At 31.5% G+C, this 20,525-nt stretch overlaps 1 pseudogene; it reads right to left on the bottom strand.

Annotated features, from left to right (window-relative positions):
- LOC100725463 (poly(rC)-binding protein 2-like) overlaps positions 1 to 20,525 on the bottom strand; it is a 146,398-nt pseudogene that overhangs the window by 96,588 nt on the left and 29,285 nt on the right.

Here is a 20,525-nt window from a genome sequence, read left to right as displayed (position 1 = left end):
GGGAGCTGACAAAAGATAAAAACAGTTTCGTGCTGAATCTTCTATTCACTGTCAGGGAACTTTGATTTAAGATAGAATTACATTAAAAATGTTATTTACAAATACATTTGGAAACAGGGTGTGGTTTAGAATGAGAACTGAAAGAGATAAAATCAGAAACCTCTTAGGAGTTCAAGAGGTGAAAAAAAACTTGAGCAGAAGAGATTTTTACTTTCGTTTCTCAATATAGAGAGATGGTTTGGTTTATCCAAGAAAGCAATGTTTAAAAACATTCTATGAAGTGTTAACGGTTCTTTATTGACTTATTTCTGCATAGAAAAAAGCACATCACTGTGGTAAACTACATATTAAAAGAAAACAAAGTTAATTCAGATTGATAATCCTTTTAAAAATATTTAGTAAAATATAGGTACAGAAGTGAATGTACCTTCAAAAATGTAACTCTGAGATTTTCAGTGGTACTGTATACAATGTTACAAGGATTTCTGTCAAAGAAATGAAGAAATTTTAATGCCACACCAGTCTAATGTTTGTTCCCTTCAAATAAGTGTACCTTTGCAATTTATTATGAATTAAATATACTTTGTGCTGAATTTCTCTTATGATGTTGCTTAAAGAAATAAACTTTTTAAAAACATTCATGTATATTAACATATAAAAACATGAATTTTTAAATTGCATAATGAACATAATTTGCTAAAGTGGTTAAAGTTTATCCATATTCTTGTGTAATCTCAATATTTTAAAATATTTACTTATTTAATTATAGTTTTATATTAAGAAACAGTTACACTACTGCACAGGATTTTATGTGTTCTTTGCATAACTTAGTAAAACAATCTGTTTGGTCATGTTTACTTTATTGATTTAGTTATCTGTTTACCTATATTGCTCTGTTATTCAAATACTATACATAAAAATTGATGGTATTGTACCCAGTTATTTCTTAACACAATATCATATATTTCCCACAAACAAAAATTGTCTTTCAAAAAAATATCTGTCAAATTATCAAAATCATTCTTAGTGTGAGGGTGCATACATTTAATCCCAGCCATTCAAGAGGCTGAGGCAAGAGGATCACTATTATTTTTGAGCCAAGCCTGGGGTACATAACAAACTTAAGCTGATAGAAAGATGAGGATTTATTATCGCTATATCTATAGTATTTACACAAGATATTAACTATAAAAGTAAAATATTAAACCCACATTAAAGAAATATGAAAAGATCATATGAATCAAATGGTGCTATCATCACTGATTCACTCAAGAATCAAACAGATATGATGCACTGAGAACACAATATTACTACTGTACTGAAACAACGTGCGTAAAATAGATATAGTCCAAGGAAGTTTTAGTCCCACCAAATTGTATTCCGTTCTACAAAATTAGAATCTTCGCTGTTAAAAAATACCAAGGACATAAAGACTAGAAATCTTGAAATTAAAAGTATGAAAGAAACAAACAGTGCATGATCTTTCCTTGTATCTTATCCAGAATTAATAGAATTTACAATGACATTAGGAAAATGGATCAAAGTTCAAGTTCAATACTTTCAATATTAGTTATTGTATCAGTTTGAAATTTCATGATTTGGAATCACTTATGTATATCTTTCTGAGCTAAGGTCTCACTGTGTAGTTCTTATATTGTCAGTAATTTTTATTTTATCCCATATATTGTGACTATTGCACCACAAATTATGGAACCTATGATGTATAGAATTTGCTATTTAAAATTTATTTTGATAAATAATTTTTTGCCATCAAAAAGTCTCATTTGGATATTTGCTCACATTTTAGTTCATTTATTTCATTTTTAGCTGGACTGTTTTTGATATGTTCTATGCACTTATAATAGGTGGCAATTTTAAAATGTATAAAATGCATTGAAACTTTATGATAGAATTCAGAGTCACTGCCACTGTCCAGTCACTGTGGATCATCCTGGGTAAAGGATTTTCCTTTGTTGTCATTTTGATTTGTTTGTTTTTACTGTAGCCTGGAGATGTAAATTTTCTAGTAAGAATTTAGAGCCCTACAAAGGATTACGGTTTAACCTTACTATAAGAACGAGAAAGATATTTCTCTCCTAAGTCAATTTCTCTTTAAATATGCCTAATCCTATTCAATGTCCATAATTTTTCATTTTTCTGAGGTAACTGTGGATTTTTTTTCAAATTTTATTTTTTCTTCTTGATTTGTATGTATTTTAGTAGTTGCATAGAAAAACTAGTAGTATTCAGGTTACTACATTAGTTTCCTGGAAATCCCCCAACAAATGCTTGTTTTTCCAACAATAATTAGATATCAGTGAAACAGATAGGTGAATTTTGCTACTTACCTAACAGAACCATGTGTGTACTGTTTATTCTCCTTTGCAGAAGCAACCAGGGGATGAGAGGACTGACTCATTCAATAAGCAAGTATAATATAGTGAAAATAATTTGGCTTTTGTTGTAACACGACTTGATTGGAAACCCAATCAAATGAATATTATAGGCCCTAACTCCTCATAATCACAATATAAACATAACCACACTTTCCTCAAGTAAAACAACACTGAATATGTAAGCCATCCTCTTCCTGATTTTGTTTGTTTGTTTTGAGACAAGTTTTCACTATATAGTTCAGTCTGGCCTTGAGTTCACTATGTAGCCCAAGCTAGCCTTAAAATCACACAATCCTCCTGCGTTAGCCTCCCATGGGCTGGGGTTATAGGCATGCGCAACCTCTCCTGGCTTTCTAATTTTTGATGAAACTGAAGTTCTATGAGATGAGATTTTCTGAAATCACTTGTTGTACCAAAATCCAGTTTAGGATTGTAATCTAGTTCCTTAACTATCATTCTACAGAATCTTATATTTTCATTGTAAATTTTTGGATTTTCTTTTCTCCCTCTGAACTTCGGGAAGCATCATCACTCTGGATTTTAATAGTCTGTTACATAGGATCAAAATTTCTGGTTTGAAAATCTCTCAAAATAATAACAGTAAAGTAAGGCAAAATCATGCTTCAGTGTTGTAGGAATAGTAAAAAAATAAGACATGTACAGTGTCTGGAATATTGTTGATGCATAAAAATGTTATTTGACCTTATATTTCCATATATTCTTATTATAAGTGTTTCAAAAATATTTTTCGATTGTACTGCTGCTAACTGGATATTTATTTTAATTGTATTGTGATCAATAAATATCACATATTTCTTCAAACACAGTCATTTTCTGTACTATATTATATTTGTCAGTTAAGCTAAGCATATTTTTCTAATGTTGCAGTTGACTGAGTTTTGCAATAGGACTTCAATCCTTACAGAAACATTGTCCTCTCTCCTCTCCCAAACAGTGTAGGAAATAATGACATTACAAGGAGCTCAAATCTGACCTGCTTAGATCTTGTATATATATGTCTTCTCTTTGGATAGATATCTACTGAGATCAATGACAATAAGGGCTAAGGCTGATGTCTTCCCATGTTTCATAAACGGTAGGCAGATACAGGTTTCAAAAGATTTAAATCCTCAGGGCCAATCTTTTTCCCAGTAGATGATGTGTCTATTTAACTTCCCTGAATATTTTTTCATTTGTCCTCACCACTGAAACACAATTTACACTGTAGTCAGGTTGATACTGCAAGACAAGGCACAGAGTAACCTGAGGTTTTCTTTCAGGGAGCCTCTCTGATTTAAATTCCAAGTGCTAGAGTTGGAGTCTTGGGTGTTGCACATTATTGTTTTTGTTCTTTTTAAATTTTTTTCTCTGAAATTGTTCTTGTTAAAAATGCAAAAAGTCATTCTACTCCTCTTCACTATTTTAAAGAATTAAAATTTAAATATTGGTATTAGCTGTTTTCCATAAACTGAACATTTTCATTTGTTAAAATGAAAATTTAAAGAAATTTTAACATTTTATTGAACTCAGAGTCAATGAAAGAATGTTTTGCTCTCATACTTTGGCCATTTAAAAAATTTTTATAATGCAATTTAGAATATGCCAAAATCAAAAGTCAATGAAGCTAAATGATGATGTTGGTAAAGAAGATATATAATGCATTACAGATATTAAAGAATTTTCAAAATGTAACATTCAGCAGATTTTTATATATTAACAAGGAAGAACTATTTCACAGAGAAATCAAGAAAGCAATCTCAATTTAAAAACCTACAAAAATAATACTTAGAAATAAGGTAACATTAAACAGGGAGGTCAAATCTCTGTATACTATAAACAATATAAATATTGTAAAAAATTTACAATATAAATATTGTAAAAAGCAGTTTAAAATATGTTATTAATAGAAAGTATCCTAGTTCACAGAATTGGATAATTAATATTGTTTAAGTATTTACTTTACTCTCCATCTACAGATACAATGCAAGTCACTATAAAAATTATAAAGAAAAATTTCACAGAAATAGATAAATGTCCTTAGATTCACAAGCAGGTACAAAATAACACAAAAAAATGGAAGGAATCTTGTAGGAAAAAAAATAAGCAGAATGTGTCACACTGCCTAATCTTAAAATACACGATGAAGCTAGAGTAATTAAAAAAGCACTGTGTCAATATAAGAACAGAAATCAAACAATGTGACAGAATAGTGAGAAAGGAAGCAATCATCACGTTTGGTTAGCATGTCTTCAGCAATTGCCAAGAATATAAAATGGGGAACAGATGGTCTCTAATAATTGGTACTGAGAAAACAAGATATCAGTTTGAGGAATGAATTGTATCATGCCATGTTTTAAAAACTCAAATGAAAATATATTAGCTAATTAAACATAATATCTGATAATGTAAGAAGAAAAAATTGGGAAAATCTCTGTTGATATTGATTTTGGTAAAGATTTTGTTAAAAAACCTGGCCACAGAAGTACAAGATAGGCAAATAGCAGTATATCAAACTAATGACTTTCTGCAAAACCAAGAAAACAATCAACAGATTCAGTATTCAGTCTCTGGAATGGGAGAAAGTATTTTCAAGCCATATGCCTGATAAAACAGTACTGTTTAAAATATTTAAAGAGGTCAAGTCTACACCAAGAAAACAATGTAACTTAAAAATTGGTAAAAGTAGAGATTTCAAAAGACAAGTAAATTTTCAATAAATATATACAAATTTTCTCAACATCACTTATCATTAATAGAATGAAAAGGAAAATCATAATGAAGTTATATCTCACATAAAAGATAAATGATAAAAAGTACTGGGAGCTATGTAGAAATAAATGGGAATTATTGCATACTACAAGTGGGAACATAAACTTATATACTACTTAGAGATAGCAGTTAAGTCACTGAAACATTCAAAGCAGACTTCCATCCGATCCAGTAACTTCACTGCTTGATATATATCAAATAAAATTGAAATCAGTGAGTAAATGAGATATCATCACTTGAATATTCACTGTAGTATTACTTATAAGTAATAAGTACTTATAGGTAATAAGTTTTCTGTGGCAAATAGTCATGTAACATGCTTATGATTCTCAAATGTATACTATAGCTTATATATTTTGAAAATCATAAGCAATTTTCTCTTATATAGTGCAAAAGTTGTGTCTTGGTCAACTTTTCATCACTGAGATCCAATTTCTTAATACACATAACTGAAAGATTCAATGGTCACGACAGTTTCAATCCATAGTTGGCTGGCCTGAGGCAGAAAGGGCACGGTGGAGAGACCTGGGGGAAGGAGAGCTGCTTTTCCCTAGGAAGCAGAAAGTGAAAGGAGGTAGATACAGTTGTGCCTAAGTAACTCACCTTTAATGAGGTCCTGTTTCTCACAGCACATTCACTACTAAGCTCGTTAGTAGATGTATCCATTGCCCAACGTAAGGGCCCCAAGATCCAGTCACTTTCAAAAGTCTAGTCTCTGAACGTATGATATGTGTGGCAAACATGCAAAATCTGAACCATAACATTCCACCCTTAGCTCCAAGAGGACTCGTGTCTGTCTCATTAAGCAAAATGTAATTAGTCTATCTCTAAGAGTTGCTGTAATCTTGGCACTTGCAGAATTGCTAAAACTGTCAAATTATAAACTCTCCTTTTATATTCAAGGCAAAGTCTTAGTTGTGAGCCTCCACCACGAAAAAAAAAAAAAAAAAAAAAAAAAGTTGAAGACTGCTGACATACAAAGGCACTGGGCAAACATTGCCATTGCAAAAGTGATGAATAAAGAGACAGCAAAGGAAGCCACCATAACAAAGTCAAAATTCATCAGGGCAAATACTAGACCATGTAGTTCCATTTCCACTTCCCAGTAACATATAAGCTCCAAAGGACTCAACTGGCCCCGCCCCTATGACATTGCCTGTTCCTCACCATCTTTCTTTTGAAGTGGACCTGCTCAATCTGCAGCTGTCTTCAGCAGACGACCCATGCTGTTGGTATTTGCCAGTTAATGAGGTCTCGGCCTCACTTTTGGCTTCACTCACCCGACTTCGCATCTTGCCCTCGCTGAGCACACACCTGGTCTCCAGGCCTTTTTCTGAAATCTTGGGGAAAGCCTCCCTGATTCCACAACTCTGTGGTCTTCGTATCTATAAAATTAGTACCAGTCAGATGATGCCAAGACTGTTTCCAGCTCAAGTAATTTTCAGGATCTTTTTGATTATTGCTGTGGAGAAATCTGAGATCTAGAAAGGTTGAGTACTATAAAACAATGTTGGGGAATCAATAACTAGATGATACTTCTTGAGCGATTGGCCCTGGGGGCTCTCTTCTAGAATGAAAGTTTGTAGTTAGCAACCTCGAGCATGTAGAGTGGACTTATGCTGATTCCTAGATGCCTTCAAGGCATCTTTCCTTTGTCCTCATACAAAGCACTTGTCTTTTTTTTTTTAATGCTAATCTCTTTAGCAAATATGATTTCACTTACTCCAACTTTTTACAGTAGTTTCTACTTCTAATTCTGACTATTGATGTGAGTAAATGTTAGCAACGATACCCATGCCATAGCCTAAATTTTAAATGTCTTGAAATTTCATCCACCAGATCAGTGAGACTACTGTCCTTAATCTCAGTTTACTGCAAAGTCTCAGTACATGAGAAAAGTCTAGAAAAATTGTTGGCAAGACGATAACATATGTGGTCTAGAGCCTAGCAGCATGTGGGATCCTTGTTTCCAACTATAACTTCCTTAGGCTGGAGTCTACCCTCTTGTACTTTTTTTTTTTTTAATTGGAAATTGAATTGAGGATCTTGCACTTGGCAGGCAGGTGCCCTGCCACCAAGCTATATCCCTGGTCTGGCCTTCTGTATCTCTATTAACATTGTTGTCTTCTAAGTTCCAATCATAATGCACTAACAAGCTCATCTTACAGTATTTTATGGTTTTGATGGCCTGCATCTCCAAATCTTTCCAAATTCTTCCCTCAACTAATCCAAATATTTCCAAATCACATGGTCAGGTACAATCACAGAAATAACCGTGCTTCTCTCATATCAAAATGTGTACTAATCATTTCGTGTTACTAAAACATAATAACCAACACTCATAATTTAAGAAAAAAATATAAATGTATTTTTGGCTTACTGCTTTTAAAGATTTCAGTCCACAGTCAGTGGCACCAATGTAGAAAGGGCATGGTGGAAGAATTTGGGCGCAGTATATGAGCCCATCCCACATTATCTGGAAGCAGAAAGTAAAAGTCAATGAGCCCTGTTCACAGCCCCAGTGATAAACTTAAAACCAGTCCTAAAAGCACACTCAGCTACTGAGTTTAACAGCAAATGCATTCACTGATGGATATAGAATCCCATGCTCCAATCATCTTTTAAAAGCCTGATCTCTGAACACATGATTTAAGGGGACATTCTGGGTGTAAATCATAACAGGTTGATTTAAGGTTCCAATTTACCAAGAACAATAAAGTTGCTTATCTTAACAGATAGGGAAAAACTATAAAGCTCAAAAATACTCTTAGAAAACAATAGAGGAAAGAATTATATTCAAACTTACTAAGATAATCTATAACAAATCTATTCCAAGCATAATTTATGAATAAATATTAAAATATCTCAATTTATAATCAAATCCATAAATTGTTCACAACAATATTTAAAAATTTATTTTCCAGATGGCATAATCTTTGCAGTAGGCAATTAAAGGGTAATTTAATTTGTAAAGTTAATATTATTTATAGTTATATTTATTACAAATAATAAGAGTTAAATAGAGTAATAGATTTTAAAAGTCAGCGCTGATAAACTAATTATGTCTCCACAGACCAAAAATAAAAAGTGAAATTGTGCTTAAAATTATAAAAAGTAATTTATGTATTTTCAAAAGCATGAACTATCAAATACGTATGAATGAATTTATAATAGATATAAAAAATCTCCAAAGTGAAAATTAATTGTAATAAATAAGCTTTACTCAGAGGCAATGAAGAACTGTTGAATAAATGGAAAGACATAATCATAGATTGAAAACCTCAGTAGAATCAGTTTTATACATCATTTGTCGTGAAATATCAGTTTTCAGGGCAAGTCATCTATTACAAGACCATGTTCATGCATGGAGTTTTTAACTTGGCTTTTACACATTTTCAAAGTAAGAATCAATTTGTGAGTACAAACACTTCATCACTAAGCTGACCCACACAGGAGTGCAGAAAGCACTCTCACCCATACTTACACCCACACCCACACACCATCAAACATCCACCGGATACTTCAGTTTACCATGTACAATATCAACAGTATTCATTAAACTAGTGCTACTTTCTGTCTAATTTTAAGCAAATCTCTTTCTACTTCTTCCCGGTAACACAAATTTAAAACGTCCAAATTCCCAAATCCACAAGTAAACTGAAGTTTTTTAAAAGTATCTTGCCACATTTTTTTTTTTTATTTAAGAGGAAAAAGAGAAAAACACAAAACAGAACAAAGCAGTGTAAGGTTACACATAATACATAACTACAAAAAAAAAACATAACAGTAAGAAATCACCTGTTAATAGATTACATAATATCATCTTGGAAATAGTTGCTCAAATCACAGTATCAAAGAATACAAAGTAGACATTCAAACGGAGAGACTGCAAACAGCTGTGTTCAATGATCCAAAAACATTAATATAGTCAGCTATTTAACATCCCTAAACACACTTGTTGTTATATCCGTTAGAGCTCTTTTTTTTTTCCCCCTCCCTCTCTTTTTTATAACAAAATTTATACATTTTGGATTTTATTACTCCTCAGTTCTCATTACTCTCTTGGGGGGGAGACACAACATTGTCTCTTGTTTCCTTAAAAGGAATTGTCCATCTCATTAGATATTATCTTGCCACATTTTAAATATATTGTGTATTTGCAACCACTTAACATACGCAGCCTTTTAAAATGGGTTCCTATATATTTTGCGTATATTACACATTTTAAAATTTTTTCCTCTAAATACATTTTTCCCACAGTCTTTTGATTTCCACTGAATTACTTTGCACAGAATAGAAATTTTTAGATGAACGTTTGTGTTACTGCCTGACCGACTATATTGGAAAGATTGTTTTCAGCAAGCTTTTTGATGGAATTCTAATTAAAATTCCAGCAATGTTTGCAAGCATTTGTTTGTGTGTGGCATGCAGTTTTAAATTTATGTGAAAATTTAAAGGGCTGGTGCTCTATTGAAAAAACAAATTAAAAGGCCATTCCATCTGATATTAAATGTTATCATAAATCAAATTTATTAAAAGAAAAAAAAACTTTTCAGGAGAATATCAAAAATACTAAAAATCAGAATTAAAACCAGGAAAATATCTTTAAATACATTATATAAATACCTGACAATTCAGAGATAAGCTTTTTAAGTCAATTTAGCAAGAACAGGAATTTCAGTAAATGGCAATAAGAACTTAGGTATCCACTGGAGATAATAACATTTAACTTCTATCATATTGTAAATTACTGAATGATTAAAGTCAGTTATTTTAAAAGTAAATTTATGGAGTTTTTAAGAATGTTAGTAGAGTATCTTTATATTCCAAACAGGAATATTTTTTTTAAAAATTCAGAAATTTGTAATCATAGTCTAAACAGTTTATTCAATTTAATTTAGGAATCTGTGAATCAAAAAAAATATTATAAACACATTTAAAAGTCAGAGTTAGAAGAATGACATCTATAATTTTCCATTTATCTAGTATAAATGAACTATAAATTAGTAAGGCAAATAACTTACTAGAAAATATAAGCATTTTTTAAATATTCACTTTACAGATATGTGGTTTAAAAGTATTAAAACAAACAAAATTTATTTAGTACGCAGAGGAAGATATTTTGAAACAACAGTGAAATAGTGTCCTACAAATAAGGGAAAAATTAAAAATTATGTTAATTTTACTGATGCTGTTTTAAAGACACATAGCTCTTGACTTCAGCTCTCCAGAGGCCATGGACAGAGAGAGTGGGGTCTGGGTCATCGCAACATCTTCTGTGGATCCTAAAATGGTGAAGAGGTAGTGAAATATCAGGAATGAACATTATGAGCCATTTTGATAGATTTCTAGAGTTAACTTCCAATTTTTCTCTTTACACTGTGTGAAAGTGACACATATTCAGCAAAAATCATACTAGAAATTTTGAATATTGACCTTTTCCCTGGCTGGTCATGTGCAGTATGATATTCTCCCATGAGAATGGCCGCAGCAGCAAGCCACAGTTTCCAGTCAGCTACAAGATCATGAAGGCAACTAACCAACACTCTATAGTGTACTTTGTTGCCAGGTTGAGATGCTCTGTAAATCAATTATAGAAAATGGATATTTTACCTATTGCCAACTCTCAGTGGATTTATTGGGACATATTTTGTGTAATTAGACACTTCTGAAAAGAAGTATAAATGGCCAATACACACTTAAAAGATTATTCATTCTCTTTAGACCTTATTGAAATCCAAATAAAAATAATTCTACTGTTTCACCTTATAGCAATTAGAATGGAAATTATCAGGATCACAAATGAAACATACTGATCAGACTATTGGGGAAAAGGAATTCTTCACTATTAATACTGGGGATGTAAACTAGAACTATGAAAATTGGTATGGAAATATGTGAGAAAAAAACTCTAAAATTAGAAATTCCACTTGACCAATTTATACTTTTACTGAGTATATTCTCCAAAGAATTAAAGATATCATAAGTGATAGTGATATATGCATACTCATGTTTATTGCTAAGCTCAGAAAATAGCCTAGAGAAGAAAAAAGGATAAGATGGTATAGATCTGCAATGGAACATTATTTGGCCATAAATAAAAATGAAATTATGTCATTTACAGAAAAACTGATGTAACTTGAGACCATAATGCTAAGTGACATAAGTGAGATACAGAAATGTAAATATCTCATGGTTTATCTTATATGAGAAATCTAAAATCAAATGACCAATCCATAAATAATGATATCAATACATATGGAAGGGAATAAAAAGGCAGATTTTTGGAGACAGAGGGGTGGAACTTAAAAAGATGTGAGTAAAGAGAAAAATTAATCAAGATCTGTGCATTATGCACCAATTCCTCAAAACATACATCACCATTCAATACTGAAAACACACATTATTAAACATTTTAAAAATTTATAGACCATTGTTATTTTAGGAGCACCTGTAACAGATGCACATTTTTCTCCATTAAATTTTTAATACAAATTTAAAGGTATGTTTAAAGAAATTTTATATGAAATGTTCATGTTATTGTTAAAACATGTCAACAGATTAAGGAGTGAGGAATTGCTATTCATGAAAAGAAAGAAAAGAAAAAAATTATTATTATAAATAATAAAGAAATGTCACATATTTGTTCACTGATTAATTATGTGACTGAATACAGAATAATGCGATGCTTTAATTCATAGACAGCAAGAGGATTCTGTGAAAGATGTATTAGAGAACACAGTAGCACAAAGTAACTAGTATTGATTATAAAACTTTTAATACAGACCATAACCAGTTATAATTAATAGACTGATAAAAAGTTCCACTTAAGTTCAATTTAAATATTTACTTGCTGCTATATAAATTTTAAAAAAAGAAATTTTAGGATATTAGATTAACTACATTGTCAACGCATTAGACAGTATTTGTATGCAGTAAAAGCCAAAAACAATTTGAAACAAAAAGTAATGAGAATGAACTGCATATAATAAATATTGAAATACTATTTTAAAGTTAGTTAAAATAGTGATATTTATACATGGTTAAAGGAAATTCCAGATATAGACCAAACATTCCAGAACTAGTAGATGATGGAGATGATATATCAGAAAATTTGTTAAACTCAAATTATTAAATTTTTCCATAATCTGAAAGCTGTAAGAAAAAGTTGAAAATGAGCACAACAAAAATGAATAAAAATAAATTTACGTTACAATATATAATTTAACTTACTAGAAAGTCTATAATAGTACTAGAATAAACAATATAAGCATGCAAAGTTGAGACTGTTAAGGTGATGTAAAGCCCAAAACAATGTAGCAAATTTATAGAGCTTATCATAATCAAAAGAGGAAAATAAATCAATATAAAAATAATAAAACACAAACTGAAATGGGTAATACATGCAACTTGTAACAGGAAAAAAGAGTAATGTATATCCATAAACGAGAAGGTAGGTCATGGGAGGTAGAGCTCTCCCCACTCCGTGAGTCAACTACTCTGAGTCTGGAGAATAAGCCACACCCCAAGGCCCCACCACCATCAGGGGAGCATTGGAGAGTCACTGCCCCGCACCTGTCCACCACCCTGGTAACCCCATCCTTTGCACCGCGGACTGCGCAGCCAGTGCACGAAGTGCCCAGGACACAGCAACAAACTGGTTCAGAGGAACACAAGAAAATGTCAATACAAAGAGGCAAAATGCAATTTCAGATCTTCAGCCCACACAGAATAAACCTAGGAAACATGGACACAGAAGAAATTAGAAACACTGGAATCTCTGAAGGGTTAGCAATGAAGTAAAGAAACAACTTAGTTCTTATATTGTTTGATTAACTTTTGCAGGCCTATATGTTGTATTCTGAACAACTATTTAGAGTATGAACTGTGCAGTAGAGAACTATTGTTGGAGTCCTCCTGTCTCATTTTGAAATTTAATTTCATTCTCATTGTTTTCTTTTGTTTTGTTATTTTTAAAATAAATAATAAATGAGAAGGTATTTATAAAAAAAAACAGTACTCATGTAAGTATGAAATAGCTAAAATATAAGGGGTGATCATCATATACTGTGAATATTTAAAACATTTATTATGATATAAGACATACTGCTGTTAATTACCTCAAAATATTCTCCCTCACTTCATATACACTTATTCCATCCTTCTTTTTCACGCAGTTCTGTAAGTCATCTTTGAAGCGTGTCTTCACAAGATGTGATAAAGATACAGTGATTGTTGATGCTCTGGGTCATCCAATGGAAAACGCAGGCTGGTGGTAATATTATGGCATGTCCTAGTTCACCTGATTCAATGGATATGTGACTGTGTGACTTCTGGGTCTTCCCAAAGTAAAAATGAACATAAACTGTAAATGCTGCTGGGGATTTAGCTCAATACCATAAGTGCCTGCCTTGCAAGCGCGAAGTCATAAGTTCGATCCCCGGTACCTATTAAGAAAAAATGTCAGTGCATTCAGTCAATCCAGTATACTACAGGAGCCACAAAGTGAAACTAAAGACAGTTGTAGAAAACAACTTCCAGAAATGGTTCAGAAAGTGCCAATAACAATAGTATAAATGTGTTTGAAATACGGAGAATGATTGTAAAGGATATTGACATTATTTTTTACTGCAATAAATTTTTAAAATTACTACATACTTTATGAAGATTGTTAGCAGAAAATGAAATATGAAGATTCATTATACAAGTAGAAAATGGTCAATTTTCCTCATATTAAGTCCAAATTCAAAACAATTAGATAGCTTCTTTTACTTGTTTGTTAAGGAAACTATTTTTAGCAAAGTATTATGAGGGAGAATACATATTTTTATGGAAATACAAACTGATACATCTATAAAGGAAAGTTTGACAGGACTGATAAATTACAAAGGCGATCAGCCCTTGAATTGCCATTTCCAGTTATAGAAATGTGTCCGACAGGGATTACATTTGTGAAGTGACGTGGAGCATTGCTCTTAAAAAATTTGGCAACAACAAAAATGTCCATTGATAGCAAGCTAGCTAAATAACTTATGCTGTATTCACAATAGACTGTTGTACAGCTGTAAAAACAAATGTATAAGCCCATATTGAACAATCTTTAAAAAGTGTTTTAAATTAATTTGCAGAGAATGAACAAAAGTACAGAAAGGTGATTACACTCAGTCATTAAAAAATGGAGTGTGTGTGTGTGTGTGTGTGTGTGTGTGTGTGTGGAGAAAAGTTGGTATGGTGAGAGATTAATTTTGCAAGAATGTATAAGAAATCAGTAAACTGGATGCCTTTGAAAAGAACAATTGATTGGCTAAACACTGCAATTGGAAGGAAAAATTTTGCAGCACATTTTCATTTATATTCTGAGTTTCAGAAGACAGAAGAACGTTTTATCTAGTTCATGAGAAAATGTTCTACATATTAACAGCATAATACAATTTTTAATAAGGAAGGAAAAATAAAATAAAGCAGGGAAGGAAAAAAGAGCAAAGAAATACATAATTGCATTTCTTTTAGATAATAAGGGAAAGATTTACTCAGATTATAGTATGATATTGAGTTATAAATTCAAAAGAAAATTTTAAAAACTAGATATAAATGATAGAAAGTTTAAAGAATTTCATCATACATTGCCCAAGCCAAATACAAACATCGCGCAAACAGCTTTGTTTAAGAATCTTTTGCATAAATGCTATCTTTCTAAGCACTTCCTGGACTTTCAATTTAAGGGAATGAAACAGTACATGAAAAATGCCAAACAGCACTAGCAAGGCACACAGGTTAGTTCTGAAATCAAGGAGCTTTGAATTTCCCTTTCCTACTTGTTACAGACCAGCCCCCGGTTTCACCATGGACAACCTTGCCTGCTTTAGCACCGGCTATGTCCTGCTATGATAATTTGGACAATCGTTAGAATTCCGCAATGAGAAGGAAAATAATTAAGAGAACAGTGCATAAGCAAATGAACAATGGCTGACTTAAGGTCATTAATAAAATAAAATTAAACTTTGGATTGTAGAAAAAAATTAAGTTTAAAAGTAAATCTGAAAGCAATGATGCAATATTTTTGGAGGTTGGTTGGGTAATTCAAAGTCTTAAAATGAATTAATTCTTTCAGCACAATAGCAAAAAGGGGACTAGCAGGGTCAAGTAGAACACCATTTTTAACTTTTTGAAGAACTTCCATATGGATTTGGATAATGGTTGTACTGTTAAAGTTCCCACCAATGATGTAGAAGTGTTCATTTTCCCCCACAGCATCAAAAACATTTGATATTATTTCATTGATGATGAGGGATGTACATATTAAATATGCATATGGAATACTACTCTGCCATAAACAAGGATGAACTTGAGTTATTTGTAAGAAAATAGATGCACCTTGAGGCCATAATGTTAATTGAAATGAATCAGGCACATAAGCTTAACTATCATAGGGCTTCTCTTATATGAGAAACCTAAAAAAATAAAGAGCAAAAAAAGATAAATAATAGGAAATAAGGAAATAAAAAAGATAGATCTCTTTGCAAAGGAGGAGGGGTACAAGAGGTGTAGGAATGATGGGAGAAGGGGAAAGAAAGTTGGCAGAAAAAAGAATTGATGAATGTTATATGCATATATCAAGTCTCCACAAAGAATGCAATCACTATGTACGCAAACATGTACTAACAAAAAGCAAAAATTTAAAAAAGAGACAATCTTTACATAATACTGAAGATCGGTTAAGAAGAACACTGTTTGTATTTGTCAAATGACTATTAATATAATAAAATGCTAGCATATAAATATGAATAAATACATTAGTCTAGTGATTTTACTCCTAGAAATTTTTATCTAAGAAAATAATGACGTGAGTACAAATATTGTGTTTATAATTGTTTAATGTATAAATATTACTTATATAGTAAACTTAATGATTTTTGGTAGTACATATTAAAGTACATTCACTATTAAAATGTTTTAGTACACATTTTGAGGTTTCTAAAAATTTTTATATTTTTTGCTTGTTATTTTTCACCTGAGCTTCCATACAATTATTAAAATATTCAGGATCTTTTCCAAGTTTGCCTGTCCTTAGCATTTTTCAAAATGGTGGCACCTCAACATCAGTTATCTCTTTAGCCTTCCAATTTCTCAAAGTTGAACGCGTTTAAACATCAGTATTTATTCAGAGCTGGGTGCCGAACTTCCTTGATAACCTAAAGATTTAGTCGGGATAAGCTGCTGTATAAAAAGCATCATGACACTCTCTTCCAAGCATGTGGCCTAAGTTCAGTATCTAACACTTTGTTATCAATTAAAGGATTCCCTTTGCATACCCAGTAGCATCGTCCACTGTGCCCCTGAGGCAGACATCTAAGGAAATTCCCAAGACATAGATTTAGGGTCCTAAAACAGATGCTATTTATGGCAGAATTCATTCTCTTCTGGCTCTTTCAGCAAATTGGGGGGAAAAATCCTCCTGATAGAGTTACCTGAAAACTTAAAAAGAAATTTCGTGCATGTGTGCTGGATAAAATCCCCTGTAATTGTGATTCAAGCTTTTATGCTTCTAATATCTTCATAACAAAACTTTGTCTTTCATTTACCCTCTTGATCCAGTTCTCTGTCCATAAGTACATTGCTAAAGAAAAGTTATGTTCTGGGGTAATGGGTGGCAACATAAGAATATAGCCACATATTTTTTAAAATGCCCAGCATAATGTGTATTCAAACAAATAAAGTTACATAACATTCCATAAAAATTGCCAATTTCATGTCAATTTCATGAGACTTCATAAAGTCTCTTACTTTAGTCAACAGACTAAAGTAAGCTCTCTTTATTCTGCTTTGCTTACAGAAAGAGCAATCTAATGATGCCAAGTGATACTTGTAACATTGTTCATATTAAGTCTAATTCATAGAGAAAACAAACTCTGTAATGGTGCCAAATTCTTTGTCAGGTGAATATTTCAATAACCTGAAAGTGAATATACTACTTGATGTTTTAGATATATCTGATTATTAGATATTTGTGAGTTTCAAAACTTGTTGGACAATCTCTCATTTATATATACAGGTATATAATGAGAGTTTACAACAGTTTCTCAGAAATGATTAAATAAAATTTAAAAAAAAACTTTACATTTTATATTTCTCAATTAGTCCATACTTTAGCTTAAACTATGGACATAATCAGAATTTAGATATTGAATTCAAATTTCAACTACTAAGCATGGCTTTAACTTGACTGCCTTTTTCCAGAACACAATATATCAATCACAATAGCTTTCTTTTTTGTTATTGAGAATCACAATGTGTCAACAAATTATTATTTTTCTCAGCCTGTTAAATTTTTGAGTAAAAAAAAATATATTTTCTCTATGTAAGGAGCATTGCAATGAAATAAACTGAAACTAAACACTTTCTTAATTTACTTTTTGGTAGTGACAAGATATGCATTCTGCATTTCCAGTTACCAAAGAATCACAGCACGAAAGACATGTCTTTATCTATAAGGAATCTCTCTCTCTAATTGCCCTATCGGGATTTTGAACTCAGCTCTAAAAAATGAACAGTGACAACTGTGAAAAAAATTCAGCAGTTAAGAGGAAATCATTATAAAAGGCCTGGAATTTACAGATGGGAAAGATGTCTGATTGAATTTGCAGGCAATACAAATTGGCTACAGATGGAAGAAATTGGGTCAAAGAATGAAGAGTTCATGTCATCAAAAACTAAAGTTTATTTCACAAACTCTTATTTCCCAAGTAAAATCCTCTCATATGCAATAGATCTTGGAGTTGTGTATTTTATAATTTTATCAAAATCACTTTTTTGACCATAAAAAGATTATTTAATATCATTAATAAAAGCTTTATGTTTTCATTAATCTTGATTCTAAGTTTCAGAACAGTTAAACAGTTTTTGTTGAATAATCATTTTCTATTACAGTATTTACCTGCACTCTTCTAATGCAATCATTCCTTTGTAAATACTATTCTAAAATAAATTATATGGTTTTGTAAAAGAATATATATATTTCAAAATTAGATAAATCAAGGTAACACAAAAGTTTGTTTGTACTTTCTTTTTGTCTTTTTCCTTCTTATCAGTACCAGGGATTGAACTCATGACTGCCTGCTTACAAGGCAGGCACTTATGCCACTGAGCCAAATCCCCAGCCCACTGTTTGTATGTTTGAAGAAAGAGGTTTTCATTTACTAAAAGATTGGCACCGAATTAATTTACTTTATGAACTCAGGCTCCCCAAACAAAGCCTGAGAAGAGCAATAACTTGCCCACCTGTGTCCATAGATTCAATCAATATCACATAAAAAGTATGTGATACTCCCAATGGGTGCCCAAGAACAGAATGAGAGATGTGTACACAGAGACACATTCCATTCTTCTCTTTCTTTCTCTTTCTCTTTCTCTCTTTCTCCTTCTGTCTCTGTATCTGTCTCTGTCTGTCTCTGTCTCTCATCTACTCTTGACTAATCAACCTTGAAATTTTAAGAATAAGGTCCTAACCAATATGGACATATTGATAAACCATGCTTTCTTGGAAAATACTTGATAACCTCTCTCTCTCTCTCTCTCTCTCTCTCTCTCTCTCTCTCTCTCTCTCTCTCTCTCACCTATCTATAACATTAGATTTTATACTTATAAATTTCTCAAGGTTATGCATAAGAATAAGGAAGGAACAAAAATGTGTGTACTAAGTATTAAGGTGTAAGAGTTGATAGTAAATAGTTCACAGCAGATGTTCATGCTATTTTTTTAATGTTGGTTTTAAACAGAATTTTTCCTGGGTATACTAAGATTCATAAAAGTCTAACACATATCTGAAGAAAATGCATACTTTAAACAGTTTATCTATTAGATCTGGACACATATGCAGGCCAGGCAAGATAATAATGATTTGAAACGCTTTATTTAACATAAGTTACTATTATTACCTTATTTTTTATCGAGTATACTGACCAATTGAAAAATCACATAAAATTCCTCCTTAATTAAACAGATTGTAAGTGATCAAGGTGAAATTTTATAGTACAATCAATAATCTTGGCACATTATCATACTACTTTAAAAACTGAATTTATTTATAACTGGTAAAGATTAAAATTATACATATCATTGGAGTAACAGGTGATGTTTCAACATACATATACCCTGTGATTACTGAAGTTAGGTTACATATATCCATCTCTTCAACTTATTTGCTATTCGTATATAATAAAAGCTCTGGGACATAACAAAAGAAATAAGAAATACTATACCTTTGTACTAATTCCTCAAAGTGAACATAATCATAACATGCAGCAAACATAGAAACACTTAATTTTCTGGAAGGCGAAATAGATAAAAATCTTGAATATACATGTAGATAAAGATTTTCTAAACAAAATTCTGATTGGACATGAAATAATACCAAGAAATAACAAATTAAAGAGCTTCTGCACAGCAAAGTAAACTATTAATAGAATGAAAAGACAGTTTATAAAATGGAAAAAGAAAGTTTTGCTAGCTACTTTTCTGACCAAAAACTAATACCTAAAATATATAAAGAACTAAAAAAAATTAGAAACCCCCAAAATTTGAAGAACCAATTTAATAATGGGCATCAGAAATAAGTTAAAATTTCTCAGATGAAGATATACATGAAGCCAATAAATACATGAAGCCAAAAAATGATAAAAAATGTTGGTCATTCAATAAATGCAAATTAATACTGAGATTCCATCTTATTCCAGAAAGAATGGCTGCAATCAAGAAATCAATAAATATTAAATGCTATGCTGTGGGGAAAAATAAACCCTCCTCAATAATTGGTGGGACAGTAAAATGAGCTTGGTTAGTGGAAACTGCTACAGGAACAAATGGACCTGTTCTAGTGTGCTGACAAAGTTTGCTTTAGACTTACGTATTTACTACCTTATTTACTTAATTGGATCAACAGTATATGTCCATAATCTTTACACATATACATATATATAATTTTGCATATATGTATAATTTACATATATATACTTAGTTAATGTGTTTAGTTTCTTTTCAATGTATTCAATGGTATTCTCAATCATTTTTAATTTCTTGCATTTTATACTGCTGTTAGAAATTCAGGAAAGAAGGTAAAAAAACAGCAAAAAGAAACTCATTAAAAACCATAAACTTAAAAGTTCTTATCACTTTGAAGAATGACCACTGGACAGTTAGAGCAATAAACTCCAAGAGATGACTGAGTCTAATCAAATATCTGGACATAAAAAGGAAAAGGAACATCTTCTTTTACTTAGATGAAAATAAAATCATTAAATAATGCTTTTAAATATAAAACATATGTTCTTATATGTGATAACATTTGACACTTCTTATTGTGAG

This window comes from Cavia porcellus, unplaced genomic scaffold (genome assembly GCF_034190915.1).
Source record: "Cavia porcellus strain 051 isolate PalLab524CR breed Dunkin Hartley unplaced genomic scaffold, mCavPor4.1 scaffold_9, whole genome shotgun sequence".
Lineage (NCBI taxonomy): Eukaryota > Metazoa > Chordata > Mammalia > Rodentia > Caviidae > Cavia > Cavia porcellus.
The sequence above is the reverse complement of the archived record's forward strand: the minus strand, read 5'-3'. Positions and strand labels throughout refer to the sequence as shown.